The sequence below is a fragment of the Platalea leucorodia genome, assembly GCF_965183815.1.
Source record: "Platalea leucorodia genome assembly, chromosome: W".
Lineage (NCBI taxonomy): Eukaryota > Metazoa > Chordata > Aves > Pelecaniformes > Threskiornithidae > Platalea > Platalea leucorodia.
The window spans coordinates 7,241,930-7,259,754 of NC_138859.1; the positions used below are offsets into that span (position 1 = coordinate 7,241,930).

At 41.2% G+C, this 17,825-nt stretch overlaps 1 protein-coding gene across 1 annotated transcript in view; it reads right to left on the reverse strand.

Annotated features, from left to right (window-relative positions):
- Positions 1–17,825, reverse strand: part of LOC309601730 (leucine-rich repeat transmembrane neuronal protein 4-like) — a gene marked incomplete at both ends in the record, with an annotated part of 239,610 nt that overhangs the window by 206,023 nt on the left and 15,762 nt on the right. The gene's annotated exons all lie outside the window — the stretch shown is intronic.

Below are 17,825 nucleotides of genomic sequence, written 5' to 3' on the forward strand. Positions count from 1 at the left end.
AGACATGAACAGGGGTGTGAGAATTGGACCCAGACCCTGTGGCTCCCAAGGCAGCGCTCTCTAAATGCTGCTTCCCAATTTTGTATTTTTCCTCGTTAAGTAAAAATGGAAAAACTGACAACTCTTGCTGTTGGAGATAATCCAGAAAGCTCATATTTTCTTTTAGGTTTGAAAGAAGAGGTGAGGCCTCAGTGAGGGGAGTACAGACAGACTTTGGAACATAATTTTCTCTCAACTTTCTTGATGACATAAGGGGTATTTACGAGAAAGCCACTATCATCTGTTTGTACACATTTAAATATCAACAGCTTGGGACAGGCTGTATTATTTTGTTTATTCATTTGCATCTAATTTAGTAGAGATTGAAATAAACTGCATATACAGTTGGGATGTGCATTACTGAAGCAGATGGATTCTTTGTGTGGGGGAATTTAGTGTTCCAGATTGTCAGCTCTAGAGACAGGAGTCTGCTCTGTAGCCACCAGACAGGTACAACAGCTGTGCCATCCCCTCCACAGAGCGTTTCAAACCTGAGGTGAAGGAATAATTGAGTCTGTAATTCCTGGTATGTCTGTCAAAGCTGCTAAAGTGCTGCTTCTGCACTGGACTATTTCTGCAAGTATTATTTCTTTTTGTTGTTGTGAGTGTTCTGGGTGCAACACAAATGCAGAAAAGTGTTTCCATTCATCCTTTAAGAAACTACCTGAGAATTAGTAAGTGCTTTCCACATAGGCCAGAACACTACGGAGCATTGAATCTTTTCGTCTGTAGTTAATGTAGCTGGATTTAAACTGACAAATTGGAGGTAAGATCTGATACAAACTGCCTAGTGGCAGAGTCTCCTGTCTTTCAGATTACATTCTCAGAGATGTACTCAGCACCTACCCTTCCCTGCATGTTTAGCCAGTCCAGTGCACTGTGCTGCCATGCCACCCAAAGTAGCCAGGGTGTGGTAGAGATGCTCCAGCTGGGCTAAACAATCCTGTTGATAAACGGTTTTATCAACACATATCACATCCTGTGCATTACACACACAGTAGTGCCTGCAAGCCCATCTTAAATGAGGAGCAGATTACCCTGACACACACTCCAATTATGAAAGGGGCTGAGTGTTTACCACCAGGCTCTGCATTCTCTCAAATCCTACAGTTTTTACTAGAAAGCAGTGATGACTCAACATATTGCAGGAGGTCAGTGACAATTAAAACTGATACCATTCTGCTCTGCCTGATACTTTGTTACTGTTAAGCTATTTTCCTGTTCTGCGATACCTGTTTCATGAATTGGTCATACAACACTCAGCACCACACAGTGTGGCCAAAATGGGTCAGCACACACTACTACTCCTACCAGCATTATAAAGAGGTTTTCAAGGTCTTTCTGTAATTTTGGAATGGAGGAATGGCACACCTCAATTTTCATTTCTAGGCTTTGTTTCCATAAATACTTCTTGTGTCCCATTTCTGCTATTGCACATATACATAAAACTACAATTTTGTAATAAGCCTATTCTAAAGCAGTTCAAATGAAGGAGAAGACTATGTCTCTCCCAAATAGCTCATTCCTCAGATCTTGGGAGTATGCAGATAATCTCCTAATTGGCATGTTTCACTTGCCACCATGGTGTGCTCATTAAGAGGATTCTCCTGCACACCCTGCTGCACAGGTACCTGAAGGAATGGCTGGGCAGGAGAGACCTGGCTTTACACCAAAGGCAACAGTCAGTGAAGCCCTGGGCACATTCGTGTGTATTAATTAAAGGGAGTCAGGGGTGGTCTGAAGCCTGTATGCTCCAAACACTCCCAGACATTATCCCAACTGTCTGCTAAATGGATCCCTCATGACAAAGGCAGAAACCGTACTGTTAGGATAATGAATATGAATGGAGTGCTAAACCAAGCTGTGGTAAATCGGAATTTCTCAAATGCTTCTGAAGGAAGACAGCAATACTTCTCAGTGTGGCTCTGTAAACGTCCTGGCAGAGATTATATCCCAGAGAACAAAGTTCTCAAATGGGAATCAGACTAGAGATACTGGGCATCTGGATGGCTTAAAGAGAAAACTTAGTTTAAAGCTGGTAAATCCTGATCCTGTTGTGTATCTACATGGTTAAAGCCATTACACAGTATTTTGGCTCCAATAGGATTCTGTACATGAGAAAGGAGATTATGAAAATCAAATTTATAGGACAAAGGTCTGGTTAATAGCACAAGAGGAAAAAGTTGTAGAAAGACACAGCAACCTTATAACCTAGTCACTAGACTAAGAAACAAAAATGGAGAGAGACTCTGCAGACAGGGGACCTGTCTTTGGCTACAAGACAAATATTACATCTCATTGCATGGTGGGTCTCTAGTTGGGAACAGGGGAATAAACCCACCTGTTGCCAAAACAATGTTTTGTACGTGGTGTATAAGCTGAGCAGGAACTTTAACAATGAAAGGAAGGAGGGAGAAAATAGCCGTGAGAATGAACAGTCCTTTTCATTGTATCCTGGTGATGCGGGAAAGCATTTGAGCCCAGAGCACACTGTTCCTGAGCCCAGATACAAGGTCACACTAACATAGCAATATTTTTAATTGGTCTAGAACTGCCCCGTGTCATGCTAGCTTGGAGCACATGGAGTGAGCTCAGCTTTGTCTCCACTTGCCTGTATAGACCTGCACTTAATAAAATTGAGGAACAATTTGATTACAATTTGTAAGTATTTTTACAGGCTGTTTAGACAGCCAGTTCACTGTAGCAGAGACAGTCTAAAAGTGTATACAGCATCTGGAATAGGGGGGTCAAACTCAGCAGAGCCTCTATGATGCTACACTACAATAAATATAAATTACTGCTGTGAAAAGCAAAAATGGGGGGAAAATCATGATCAAACTTTTCATGGATAAAGTGATTTTTTGCTAGAAAGTTTAAGATAGCCTTGTAAAACATGAGGAGGGAAATATCACTTCAAACTGCCTTTAAAAAAGATAAAAATGGACAGCAATAGAGCAGCAGCAGCCTTTTCTAAGGATCCTTACTGTAAAGAAATCTGGCAAGTTCAAGGACCTTCCTTGAAGAAATCAGCTGAGGCTCAGAGGTAGGTAAAAAGATATGCTAAATAAAAAAAGGGGGGAAGGGAGGAAAGAAACGCTTCCGATGACAAAACATCAAATAGATGAAGAAGTGGAAATAAAAATAAAAAATCAGAACTGATTCATTGGAAGGGAGACAGGGGGCAAGCAAAGCTCCTAACAGCTCTCTGTTTGATATTCATGCTGTTGTCTGATTCAAAGATGATGATGAAATAGTCTCAAGCAAACGCTTTTAAAAGGAAACAAAGCAAACCTTGCATCCACATAATTAGAAAAAACATAAGGAGAGAGGAAAAATATTTAAGTGCCTACCTGAAAAAAAAAGAATATTGCAGCACTCCGAAACAAAGCCACAGCCTGATGCACAGGGAAAACTAGCCATAAACACTGGCTTTAAATGAGATCACAACATATAAATATTGATTCAGTAAACATAAGCAGAGAGAAAAGCTATTTTTTTTTCTTTTTCTGTTTTTGAAAGGCAATAACTACTTCACTTGAATCATTTCTGTCACTGAAAAAAACACCACATAGTGTTTCTTCTATTTTGGAGAGGAATGATGGTCTTGCAGGTGCACTGGTTTTGTGGTTTCAAGTTCTAACGCTTCCAGATATTTCCTAACTGTAGAGAAATCAAGTCTCATTGCAAGACTTGCATTTTCCACACAATTTCGTCTTGTTCTGATTTATGCAGTAGACTGGACCTCCGTCATGGGTGTATGCAGAGCATAATACGAAACATGTAGGCAAACATTTTCAGAAGTCACCTATATCTTCCATGTACTTCTGTATGTTTTGCATTAGCATGAGTCTTTGGACAGCCTGAGTTCTCACTCCCATCTGTCTCCCCCTGGATAACTTGGAACCTTTGCTGTAAACAAAGTCTCTTTGGGATGAAGGTGCCCCAAAGCAGTGTAACTTAATAAGCTATAGTAAGACATGACTGTTTCCATGCTAAGGAGTGAGGTAGTGAGCCTTTTGACTACAAGTTAATTCAAACCACACAACTCCTCTATTTAAAAAGTCCTGAATTATATAGAATATCCAAAATGAGACCTCTAGACTTTTTAGCTGACTTTTTTGGCTGACAAATGAGACCTCTAGACTGATAGCTGACTTTTTAAAATGCCGTCTTCCAGACTGGGAACTGGCCAACTGATGGGTCTCGAGTCTCTACTTTTAATCTCAGCATCAAATATGAACAATTATAAATTATGTTTTGTTCACTGAATGTTTCAACCTAGTTTCCCTGAATCAGTGAACTGCTGTTTCTGTGAAGTAGACATTATTTTTCCAAGGTTTCTGTTTGCTTTATGACTACAGCTCATTTGAATATGTCTCAGATCTGGCATGCATTTGTAAATAGCTTATCAAGAATTAATAAATAATTAATACATGCTGTAAGAAATTATCAGAACTCACATGTGACCTCTTATTTATGTGCTTGTCCTGTTTTAAAATTCATCAATAATTCACTAGTACTTTTTAAACCTCTTACAAAATGTACACATAGCAACTAATTAATGGCTATATTAAGTTTGAAATATGGCTAACCATATTTACTAACTGGCCCACAACACTACTCAAATCTCTGAATGTTGCTGGAAGTCTCTCCAGTCCTCTCCACTTACTGCCTGCTTACAATCTTCCCTATGTTTTCAGTTCATTTTTGCATGGCTGTGCTCATTTTTAATACTCTGACATGGAGAGCCCGTGGTCAGTGTGACCCTGCAGTCAGTATGGTCATCTTCTCCAAGTACAGATTTTACCTCCTTACTTCCTTTACTTATGCTTCTTTCTAACAAGTAATCATTCATGCTGTATCCCAACGATGCCAGACTCCCTGGACAATATTATTTCTTGAATTACGAGGTAATATAGCTGTGCCTGTAACCCAGTGGCACTCATCTCACTGCTTCCTATGGACATGTAGAAATTTCAGTGAATATCACTTTGGTTTTTTCCTCTTGTTCATCCATCTCTGAACGAAGTTCTGTTGTGCCCATCACCTGAATATTTGATTGCTGGATCAATATTTGAAGGCCAGAGCAATACTTGTGAAGTCACTAGGACATCTTCATTCTTAAGAAGATACTTTATGTGCAAAATAATAAACCTCAATGCCAGATTTGTCACCTTGACAACTGTTTACCTTAAAGAATTGCCTTTATTACATTCCTGATCTTGAATTAGACATTGAGAATAGCCATATATTTAAGGCACACATCAGCTTTCTCTTCTGCTGCTTTTTGTTAAGATGTGCACATACACACACACACCAGTATATATAGTGTAAAATATCACCCTGCTTTAACAAGTGTTAAGATTTATCAGCGATGCTTTCAAACCTTGGGTCTGTGCCTTTACTAATCGAGACACCAAAAGAGCTCTGCCTGCTTGAGAAAGGTGCTTTAACATAGGAAGGAGTGCTATTTGACCAAGCCTGCTTTTAACATCCATCTTTCTTCCCTTTCCTTTACTTTCTAACTGTTGGCCTACTGTCTGCCGAGGTGCTGCTGCTGTTGCAGCAGGGGCTGTGCAGGGACTGCAGAGGGCACGGCTCAGCAGGGGGAAGAGAACTTGCAAACAGCGGCATGGACTGTGGACAGAACCGCTAGCCTGACACACACCCTACTCAGGAAAGGTGGAAAAAGAAAACTGTGCTTGTGCATAAATAAAAAAAAGAGCATTAAAAAAAAAAAAAAGTGTTGGCAGGGGGCAAGGAGGATCTGAAGAGAAAGAAAAATCCAAGCTGAAATTCAGTAACAGGAAACTAATGTACCTCAAACAATAACCTTGCCCCTAACAGTAAAAGTAATGCCATTAAATGAGTAGGAAATAGTGCAACTCCAGATTATAAACGAAGATATTGCTATTTTCTACTCACATACATATATGGGAATGAATGAAAGAAAAGCCTCCTTATTTCCTTTGAGCTGAATTCAGTTGTATGCTGCTAGTTTTGATTACTATTTAATCATTACTTCATAGAATCATAGAATACCAGGTTGGAAGGGACCTCGAGGATCATCTGGTCCAACCTTTCTAGCACAATCATCTAGACGAGATGGCCCAGTACCATGTCCAGCTGAGTCTTAAACGTGTCCAGCGTAGCGGAGTCAACCACTTCCCTGGGGAGATTGTTCCAATGGTTGACTGTTCTCATTGTGAAAAATTTTCCTCTCGTGTCCAATCGGAATCTCCCTGGGAGTAACTTGTACCCATTACCCCTTGTCCTCACCATGTGACTCCTTGTAAAAAGGCAGTCTCCATCTTCTTTGTAGCTCCCCTTTAAGTACTGGTGATGAGATCACCTCTAAGCCTCCTTTTCTCAAGGCTGAACAAGCCCAGCTCTCTCAGCCTATCCTCATACAGCAGGCTTCCCAGACCCTTGATCATCTTGGTGGCCCTTCTCTGGACCCCCTCCAGCCTGTCCACGTCTTTTTTGTATAGCGGGGACCAGAACTGTACACAGTATTCCAGGTGTGGCCTGACAAGCGCCGAGTAGAGAGGGATAATGACTTCTTTATCTCTGCTGGCGATGCCCTTTTTGATGCAACCCAGCATCCTATTGGCCCTCTTGGCCGCAGCAGCACACTGTTCACTCATGTTGAGCTTCCTGTCCACCAGGACCCCCGGGTCCCTTTCCACGGAGCTGCTCTCCAGCCAGGTGGATCCCAGTCTGAGCTGCACTCCTGGATTATGTTTTCCCAGGTGCAGGACCTTACACTTGTCCTTGTTAAACTTCATAAGGTTCCTGTTAGCCCACTCTTCCAGCCTATCCAGATCTTCCTGCAGGGTGGCTCTCCCTTCCAGAGTGTCTACTTCCCCACTCAGTTTGGTGTCATCTGCGAACTTCATCAGGCTACGCTTGATCCCGTTATCCAGATCACTTATGAAGGTATTGAATAGCGTTGGGCTCAGTATCCATCCCTGGGGGACCCCACTTGTGACGGGTTGCCGGTTTGAAAAAGGGCCATTTACCACCAGCCTTTGGGTGCGGCCCGCCAGCCAATTCCTCACCCACTGCACAGACCACTTGTCCAGGCCATAACGCATCAGTTTCTCCAGGAGGAGGCCGTGGGGAACCGTATCGAAAGCCTTGGAGAAGTCCAAGTAGACGACGTCGACCGCTCGCCCCATGTCAAGCGAGCAGGTCACTTTATCGTAGAAGGCCACCAGATTTGTCGGGCACGATCTGCCCTTGGTGAAGCCGTGTTGGCTTTTCCCAATCACGTGCTTCATTTGACTCGTGATGGCCCCCAGGAGGATCCGTACCGTGACTTTCCCGGGGATTGAAGTAAGACTGATGGGCCTATAATTACCCGGATCCTCCCTTGAGCCCTTCTTGTCGATAGGGGTAACGTTTCCCTTCCTCCAGTCCTCTGGGACATCCCCTGATCTCCACGACTTCTCGAAGATTATGGAGAGTGGCCCCGCAACGACATCAGCCAGCTCTCTCAACACCCTCGGGTGGATGGCATCAGGGCTCATCGATTTGTAGGGGTCAAGCTCCTGTAATAATTCACGTACTAACTCCTCCTTCACTGATGGTGGGTCTATGTTTGGATCATCCTGGATTTTCGTTCCCAACGCCTGGGGTCCAACAGTGTTGGTAAAGACAGAGGTGAAGAAGGTGTTGAGAACGTCTGCCTTTTCAGCATTGTTGGTGACTGATTCACCTCTCCTGTTTAACAGTGGGCCTATGTTTTCCTTCTGTTTCTGCTTGCAACTTACATACTGGAAGAACCCTTTCTTGTGATTTTTGACATCTCTGGCCAGTTCCAATTCAAGCTGAGCTTTTGCCTTTCTAACTGCATCTCTGCACGCTCTGGCAATGCCCTTGTAGTTCTCAGTGGATAATCTTCCACTTCTCCATCTCTGGTACGCATCTCTTTTTTGGTTTTAAGCAGACCCAGGAGCTCGTGGTTGAGCCAAGGGGGCCTCTTGCTCCGCTTCCTTCCCTTTCTTTTATAGGGGATAAACTGGTTTTGTGCTTCCAAGGGAGCATTCTTGAAGAACTCCCAACACTCGCTGGCTCCTTTATCCTCCATGGAAGCTTCCCACGGAATCCCTCCCAACTGAGCTCTGAGCGAGCTGAAGTTTGCTCTTCTAAAATCTAGAACCCTTGTCTTGGTGCTAACCTTCAGCATGCTCAGCTGGATCCCGAACTCCACAATACTGTGATCACTGCAGCCACGGTTGTTACTGACCGAGATATTACAAAGCAGGTTTTCTTGGTTTGTGAATAGCAGGTCCAGCAGCGCCTCCTTCCTGGTTGGCGCATCTAACATTTGTAAGAGGAAACAGTCCTCTACGCGTTCCAGGAACTTGATGGATGACATGCGAGCTGCTGTATTGTTCTTCCAGCAAATGTCTGGGTAGTTGAAGTCCCCCATGAGAACCAGGTTCTGTTGACCAGAAGCTTGACTTAGTGTCCCAAATATTGCTTCATCGGCTTTATCATCGTGGTTTGGGGGTCGGTAGCAGATGCCCACTGTAAGGTCCTGCTTGGAGACGACCCCTCTCATTTTAACCCAGAGGCATTCAATAGAGCATTCACAATCACCGTAGTTGACTTCGATACATTCGAGGTTTTCCTTAATATAGAGCGCGACTCCTCCACCTCTTCTTCCCTGCCTGTCTTTGCGAAACAGCCTATAACCATCCATCGTGATTCCCCAGTCATGTGAGTCGTCCCACCATGTCTCAGTTACTCCTATGATATCATAACCTTCTGACTGGGCACGGAGCTCCAGTTCCTCCTGTTTGTTTTACTTAAGACAGTGAACATGAAATAGTTAAATCATTCACAGGCGTAAATTATCTTTTTGAAATGGCAGACAAGAGTAAAACTGTTCTGCGAATCCCCCTGCTGAAGGAAGGGAGTTAACGCTTGCTGGGAACGAAGAGAAATCATTTTCATTTTTTCACCTGACACGTTTTTCAAAGGGAATAATATTTTTTCATTTCAGGTCCTGGTATTTCTGCTTAGTGATGATCTAAGATGCTGTTATATCTAAAACTAAAAGATAGATTGTAAGCCCTTTCAGATAAAGATTTATTTTATAGTAACACATTCTGTATCTATAAGATATCTCACAAAGTAGGACCTCGACCATGAACAGGAATTCTAACTACTGCTGTAATGAAAAGAGGTAGAGAAGTCAGCATATTTAATTCCTGCCTTTAGCAGCCCTGACTAAAATTGTCACTGATTGATTATTTTTTTAAGTGAAAAAAGCATTTTTTTATTCAGAAATGAAAGCATCAGTAGGAAACATCCATTCATGATAAAACTTTAGAGATAAGTACTTAAAAAAAAAAAAAAAGAAAATTCTTGGCTTAGGGATATGGCTGGCTGGTTGGTTTTTTTTTTTTTTTCCCCTGAAAACAAATACCTTCAGTTTTGCAGGTTCAAGTTTTAATGAGGATATCAAAAACTCAAGATATTTCTGGAAAAAAATGTTCACAAAAAAAAAATGTTTTTTCTTGTCCTGCAATAATTTCCTCCAAGCTCTACTGTCCAGGTTATGACCTGCAATTAAACTCATAATAAAAATTTAAGAAAATAAAACTTGAAATGCAGTTCTCAACTTTTATACAGATCTGCAAGCACCTAGGAAGAGAACATAAGCCTTATTCATCTAACTTTAGAGATGGAGAAAGATAAGCACAGGTGACCTGTATTTGTATGCCCAAAATTAATCAGCAGTCCAGTGGCAAAGACTGAAGAAAACCCAGTATGTGCAAATGCAGGGTCTTACCTGTTGTATAAAGGAAAAGACAAATAACATCCTCTTCCCTCACAACACTTTGGTAGTGAAGGAGACCATAGGAAATTTTACGCTCAGTATTTAACTGCTGACCTCTGCTCCATCCCTTGACCTTGTGCAGCGCACAGCTAAGGCCGCAGTGTTCCACAGCCCCTTCCACCCCGCTCGCTCCCCTTTCCCCAGTCTCACTTCAGCCACTTGACTGCATTCTGCTGACACAAGACCCAATTACTTGATTATGATTTCCATGGTCAGTAGGTTTGCACTATGAGGATCCATTTTAATTGTAGGCTCCCCAGCAAAGAGGTCTGTGCTCAAGAAGTGCACACTCCACACAACTGACCTAAATGAGTGGGTGATCTATCTATAGGAGAGATACCTAGCATAATGTTGCTATAATACGCCTACCGGCTGTATGCTCACTGACGAAGGAAGGTCATGAACTGTATCAATGGCATCTGCTTCCAGAAGATTGCCACTTTCCCCTCAAACTGTCAGTTTTTTAATGATAAGACATTATGATCAATTGTGTCAGAAACACTGTGGGAGTTGCACACAAGAAAAAAAAAAAGAAAAGCGCCTAAAAATTAAGCCACTAAGTATAATATATCCACTCAGATGCATACAATCCCAAGGATATATATGTAAATATCTGATGCATCATGTAAATTCTTTATCTGTAGCTCTTCAAAAGTAGAGGAATGGTTAACAAATAGATAAAGTAACAGGAAATCCTATGAAGATTATAGCAACTGTAAACAATAAAATAGGTTAAAAGATGCCCAAGTAAGCTGAGTGCTAAATCTGACTTTCTAAATCAATAGAAAAAGATATCACTGAGAAGCATCACACAATACTTAAGGTAAAATTTAGGCAATGCTGAGAGCTAGGTAGAAGGTGGAAAGATACGTGCTTTAAGGAGAGAACAGTGTGATGAACTGAGACAGGGAGAAAGATCTGGGCACAGAAGCAGCTCAGAAGTACTACAAGATGGTTTTAAATAGAGCTTGATCCTGCATGGCATTTCAGTTATTCTTGACTGCTGAAGTAACCAAGAGCTGAGCTAGCTCCAGTAAGTGTTTTGGAAACTACCACGCTCTTGTGACATCAACTTTGAAACCATCTTCAGCAATTTATCATGCCAAATTAATGGAAGAAATAAAACTGGTACAATTCCTGGACTCATCAATGATTTTTAATTAATTACCTATAACTGGAACATTTGTTAATTCTGCAGAACAAGACAGACTTGGTATCACTGACAAATGCCTTCATTTTTTCCTCGGCTCAATTACCAAAATCCTGTATTTACAGAAGCTCTTGAATATACTTATTCTAGAGTAATACCTATCCTACAAGAGCCTGTTCTCTTATGGGTAAATAGCTAACTGAAGAAATCATTAGCAATCATATCCCCATTGTAGCAGTTCATTAAAAACAAAACAATAAAAATCCATGTAGCTGAGGCCAATGACCCACCAGATGTGGGGGGTGAAAGAGCCTTTTCTTCAGGCTGTTTAAAAGCAAGCAAGCAAAAAAGGCCCTTTAGAGTTGGACAGCAGATATATAACAAATTATTAAATTGCACTGAATAATAAAGGAAACACAAGTTTCAGAATTCACACCAATCTTGAAATATAGTAATAGAATATTGAGCTTTGTTTACAAGCAGTGACTTTTGCATACACAAGTCTTTTTGGGACTTCCAAGTTAATGCAAACTTATATTACACTGCTCTAGCAACGTGCCTTAAATTGTATTTCGTAGTATGATAAACCACTAGCGTTTTTAATGCCATTACCTTGAGATTGTTATCATTGTTCCATTGACATAAATGTGGAGCTTGTCACAGACTTCAATCTATCTCATAAGAGGTCTCCGTTTTTCTCCTCTAGGTCTAGGGATGTAGGAACAGTGAGTCCCTGCATGAAAGACCAGTGGAGAACTCCAACACAGAGCAAGGCAGGACCATGAGTTGAAAACTGCTTACTTCAGCAGTTTGGATAAATATATATTTTCCTATAATGATTCAATTAAAATGTAATTTTCTTGAAAGCTAGGAGTGGGGCTATTTCAGTATGCAAGCCTCCACATGACCTTCTGTGGTTTTGTTTGTAACTGCTCTTCACTGAGCTGGATAACACACACAGATATCCTCAGCCACATATTAAATATCAGATAAGTCATCCTCTCAGATTAGCTTAATGTCATTGTGAAGAAAGGAATAATTTTAACAGCTGAACAAGTTATTTTTCACTGTGAAGGTTATTAACCTTTGGAACAAATTATCAGAGAAGTGGAGTTTTCTCTCTAAGTCCTCAAGTGACTCTCTGGATGCACTTTTTAGTCAAAATAAACTATTGGTTTTATAAAACTGTGTAACTTTGGGAAGTTTTGTGGCCCTTGATATACAAGAAGTCAAAGCAGATGGCTAACTGCCTCTTCTCCACTTAAAATTTTTTATGTGTATCAGGGTAAAATATCCCCCCTCCAATCTTCATTAGACATGAGAGGTAGCAAAATACAAAATGTTATGCCTACCTTTTACTTATAACCTGTGGAAAACTCACTGAAGCAATGTTAATTCTAGTCCCTTGTCTGTTACAGAAAAACAAAGAAGTCTGGACCTTATTTTCAAAAGCTACTATAATAAATGTTTGGGAGCTAATCATAAATAAGAAAAGGTTAATTAGTTGTCGAGGCTTCATGCACACTGGGCCTCAATATATTCAACAAAGAAAAGGCAGCAAAGAAAATGCCCATAGATTTTGTTTTCAAATAAAAATTTCTAATACTTTGAAATTGCCAGTGGGTTGCTTCCTTTTTTGATTTGTACAATTTGTGTTCCAACTGCAAAAACACACGAACTGCCTTCATTTCCCCATTTCACTTTGCATGTGACGTTGATGTGGCTTTTTAAGCCAGAAGCCTAACATATAATTTAGAGGCTCTGGGAAAGAAAATGATCATGCTGGGGAAAGAAATGGATCCGAAATTTACATTAAAATCATGCAATTTAACTGCACTGCAGAAAACTACTTGGACAAGGGAGCACCTGAGTAGCTATAAGTCAGTCTCTCTTGCATCTGAATATAGTATAGACATTTTAAAAGAACTAAATAGGCATGTGCTAATACCACACCGAGACAAAGCAGACCACTTCAGACTGGCTTTTATGCTAGGAACAAAACAGACTCAGTAGGAGTCCCTTAAGGCTCCAGACAATACTTTTTTCTTTCATGTTAAAGTAGTAGTTAAAGCCCCAACCCAATTCTGTTAGCCACCACGTATGAAGAATAAAAGGCAATCCTCCCCAACTGACCCTCGGTGTAAGCAGAGGGGAGGACAAAGACTACAAGAAGACAGGAGAAATTTTCAAAGATTTAAGGATTAATTTCAATGCTCAAATTCTAATGAAAGTCAATGCAACCTTGCTTTCCTTTTTTCTTTTGACAGTCTGACAGTTTGCAATGAAACCATCTCTCCCAGCTCACACAACAAATTAACAGCAGAGTTTAGCACAGTTCCTAAATCTTGTGGCCTCCAGCCATAGCTGCCTGGTGGATCACCTTGCTTTCCAAATTCACAAGGAGGGAGGATATCCTCCAGTCTTGGAAAGAAAGGTTGAGCTTCCTGCATAGAAGCTCTCTCCTATATATTCTTGAATCTCATTTAACTCTGAATTATGCCAGTCAGAACTGAGTCAGAACTCAAAGAGTTCAAGTAAGAAAGTGGTATGGTTTCTTTGGATAATTGGAAGAGTAAGGAGGATCCAGAGTAGCAGACTAAGATCTAGCCTTAGGTTCTTCCACAAATTAGAGCTGTAAACAGCGTACAGACCTACATTAAAGGGGAGCCACGCATAATTGCCTAATGGGATTATGCATAATGCAAGCCTGAGGATGTTCCCACTAACATCATTTCTACCTCATTCTCACACACATGGGACAGAGCTGCTCTAAAGCTAGGGAAGATCAAAAGTCAAGTAGAGCGCTCTGTACAAATTCTTGGTCAACTTCAATATTTGTAACATTTTTTTCCTTCTCAGTACAAAGAATGAAAAGAACTGTAATCAGAGTTCGTTTCCAAACAATGTGTGATCTTATTAAGTTGTTCTGCCTTTTGCCAGTTACAGCACAGCAATTATACACCTTCCCAGGTGAAGGCCTACCACATGGGAGCAACAGAGGAAAACTATGTTAATAACACTGAGGCTTCGATTTCCACAAAATCTTGGATGAGACATGACATTATAGATGGAAATAAAATTATTACTAAAATGTATTAGTCTTAGGACTTGTTCTGTGTGTTCTGATGTATGTTTGTGTGTGTGTGTATACACACAGACACTGAACATCTGCCCTGACCTTCAGTACTCCTTAATACACATTCTGTTAAATTAAATGGATAATGATGACCCAGAAAAATAATTTCTCTCGTCTTCACATAATGTGAGAAGTACATGGTAATTAACTAGCCTTTAAGAATGACACTGTCAATTATATCAGGACAATCAAATAATAGCAGAGAAATGGAGTCTGAATGGGAAGGATGGTGTCAGATGTACAGTTTAAACAATAACTGCTTTGCCTGTCATTCATACCAAATTATTGCAGGAGAGGGGAAAGAAAAACTATTTATACCCTGCCAGTCTCAAGAAACCACAATTATGATGATTTAATTAACACATGGAGAGGCTTCAGGCAATCACATTGTTCTAAATTTAAGTAGCAGCACATTTCAGGCCCAAGATGATTTAGAACATTAACAAATGCTAGCTGAACCAGGGCAAGAATTTGATAGCTTTGTTGGTTCCTTTTAAAGCATCCATCACAGCACAAAGAAAATACAAATGGATGTGTTAGTGAAAGATGAGAGCAATGAAGAATCATCTGGGGTTTCAGAGACCATCACACAGAAGGAGAAGCTGATTTTTAATGAAAAATTAGTTTGAAAATGAGCAAAACCACACAACTCAAGTCTATTCATCAAAGACACTCTACGCATTGGACCAGCCTGGAAAAAAATTGAGTTAGGGTATATGAGAGTGAAGGCACTAAGAGTGAGACTGACCTTCCCATGGAAGACTTGTGCTCAGTGCCAAATAGATCTTTCCTTGGCCTGATGCCCAGGAGTGAGTTTTAACCTGTACACAGTGCAATCACAGAACATGGGATGGCCTTTTCACTGCATAAGACTGACAGTTGGAGACATCCAACAAACAGAATATTGTCAAAGGTTTCTTAAAACCTAGATTGCAGTACTCACTGGTCAACACATCTCCTGCAAGTAAATCACTCTTCATGTCTCCGTTTCCTCTTTCTATGCCCTACTTGTTTAGATTACCTGCTGTGTCCTATTCTCCCAGGCACAAAATGATTCCTTCAATATTTTCATATGGTGATTAAACTTGGGAGTTGTCAGCTGCTACCCAAACACAAATAGTTATAATAATAATACTACCATTACACTGAGCTTACCTTCTTTCACTTTCTATTGCCTGCTTCTTAATTAGATTAAAATACAAGTAACATAAAGGAAAAGCCTACTTCTTCCATACAAGAAAAAAAATCTTGACCAGAGTTTACAAAGACAACAAGTAATGAACCTCCTGCTTTAAAAATGGTTCTTTCATTATCTGTCAAAAATTGGAGATTGAGATTGCTTTTTCTACAATGTCTATTTATATCAGTATGGAGTTGGAAGCACTGTGCACACACCCAATGCTGAATGTACCAAAAGATCTTTGTATACTACATAATTACTAAGCTGTGCCTGTTCAAATGAAGGACATGCCACGTTCCCACAATACATATAATACAAAGTGACTTAACAACCATCTAATTCTTCTCCTGATGTAACTTCATTTTGCAGTTGAAATGTTCGGACAGAAGAGACTATGTACTTCTATATCACAAAAGAACTAACAAAATTCAGTATAAAATCAAGATTAAGGTCAGTCTTCCCTGTTTAGGTCTTCACATAAAGAAAACACATACCAATACAAGCACAGAACATCAATGGTCCACCTTTGATCATAAACAAACCGATCATGCTAGTTTTCCCCATAGGCTAAAACCAGAAATATTATTTTTCTTTTTATTGTTGTGTATTTCTGTCTTGGTTTCAGCTGGGAAAGAGTTAATTTTCTTCCTAGTAGCTGGTATAGTGCTGTGTTTTGGGTTTAGGATGAGAATAATGTTGATAACACACTGATGTTTTAGTTGTTGCTGAGCAGTGCTCACACTGGTCAAGGACTTTTCAGCTTCCCATGCTCTGCCCGGTGCACAAGAAGCTGAGAGGGGGCACAGCCAGGACAGCTGACCCAGACTGGCCAAAGGGCTATTCCATACCATATGATGTCATGCCCAGTATATAAACTGGGGGGAGTTGGCCGGGGGGGGGAAGCGATCGCTGCTCGGGGATGTGCTGGGCATCGGTCAGCGGGTGGTGAGCAATTGTATAGTGTATCACTTGCTTTGTATTTTATTATTGTATTATTATATTATTATTACTACTGCTATTCTATTTCATTTTACTTCAATTATTAAACTGTTCTTATCTCAACCCACGAGTTTTCTGACTTTCACCCTTCCAATTCTCTCCCCCATCCCACCGGGGTGGGGGCAGTGAGCGAGCAGCTGTGTGGTGCTTAGTTGCTGGCTGGGGTTAAACCACGACAGTCCTTTTTGGCGCCCAATGTGGGGCACGAAGGGTTTGAGATATTAACAGATTAACCAGAGCATATTAAGGAATTTGTATCTGTTAACAGTTGCTGGTCATAATATTGATTCATCTGTTCTGGTATTAGTCTACTTGATCTGCACCATGTCCTTGTTTTTGCAGTACATGTTAAAGATTGGTGTTGGGTTTTGCAGTTTGCTGTGCTCTGCAGTGATTAGTGATGTTTTGCCTGGGAGACTTGTTATTAAAACACTGACCTTGAGCTTTATCTGGTATTTGGGTTCTGTAGTGAAGCCATTACTGTACTTCGGGTACCACCTCATGGAGACAATTAGCAATTATACCTCTTCCTCTGAGAGGTGTTTTTATGGAGGAAATACAGAATGGCACCTTGGCTGCCTTCTTCTGTGATGTTTCCTCCTTCATTGCAACAACTTTTCAGTATCTTGAACATCCTTGGGTAGTTAAGATACATCCATTGGTAGTTCTTGGGAATAGTGTTTTGGTTTTGTCTAAGGTTAATAAGCAGCTTAAGAATATCATCCAGAGATCTGCCCCAAGGCTGGATAGTTATGAGTGGCAGGGTGTGTGGGAGAGCATGGGCAAATGCCTAGGACGGTGGGCCCCTCCAGTGTTTTGGAACTTCATCCCTGAGCAAGTGCAGAATCCTGAAAAATTAGTAGAATATTTGGAGAAAGTATGCTGTCATCCTGACAATTCTAGGGAGACACAAATCACCGCAATGTGCTGGGGCCTGGCCCATGCCTACCGAGCCCTATTCAACACTATTCAAAACCCTCAAGGGGAAGAGAAGGTCTCTGGATCTGATGACAAAATGACAGGCACTGCGGCTGTGCCAGCCCCGGTGACAGGCGCTGCAGCTACGCCAGAGAACCAAGCTGTGCCAGCATCACTTGCCCCTATACAGAAGAAAAAATACATGAGAAAATCAGCTCATTTAGTAAGGGCTGATGATGAACCAAGGGCCATGACAAGAACAGGAGGAGGAAGAGGCAGAACCCATAAATGAGATGGTAACCACCCGATCCCTGTCCCTGAGTGAGCTGCGAGATATGCGAAAAGATTTCAGTCGTGGTCCAGGCGAGCACGTTGACACCTGGCTGCTCCGATGCTGGGATAACAGGGCTAGTGTCCTGGAACTAGAGGGTAGGGAAGCCAAGCAGCTGGGATCCCTTTCTAGGGAAGGGGGCATTGACAAAGAGATTGGAAAAGGGGCACAAGCCCTCAGCCTCTGGAGGCGACTCCTGTCAGGCATGAAGGAAAGGCA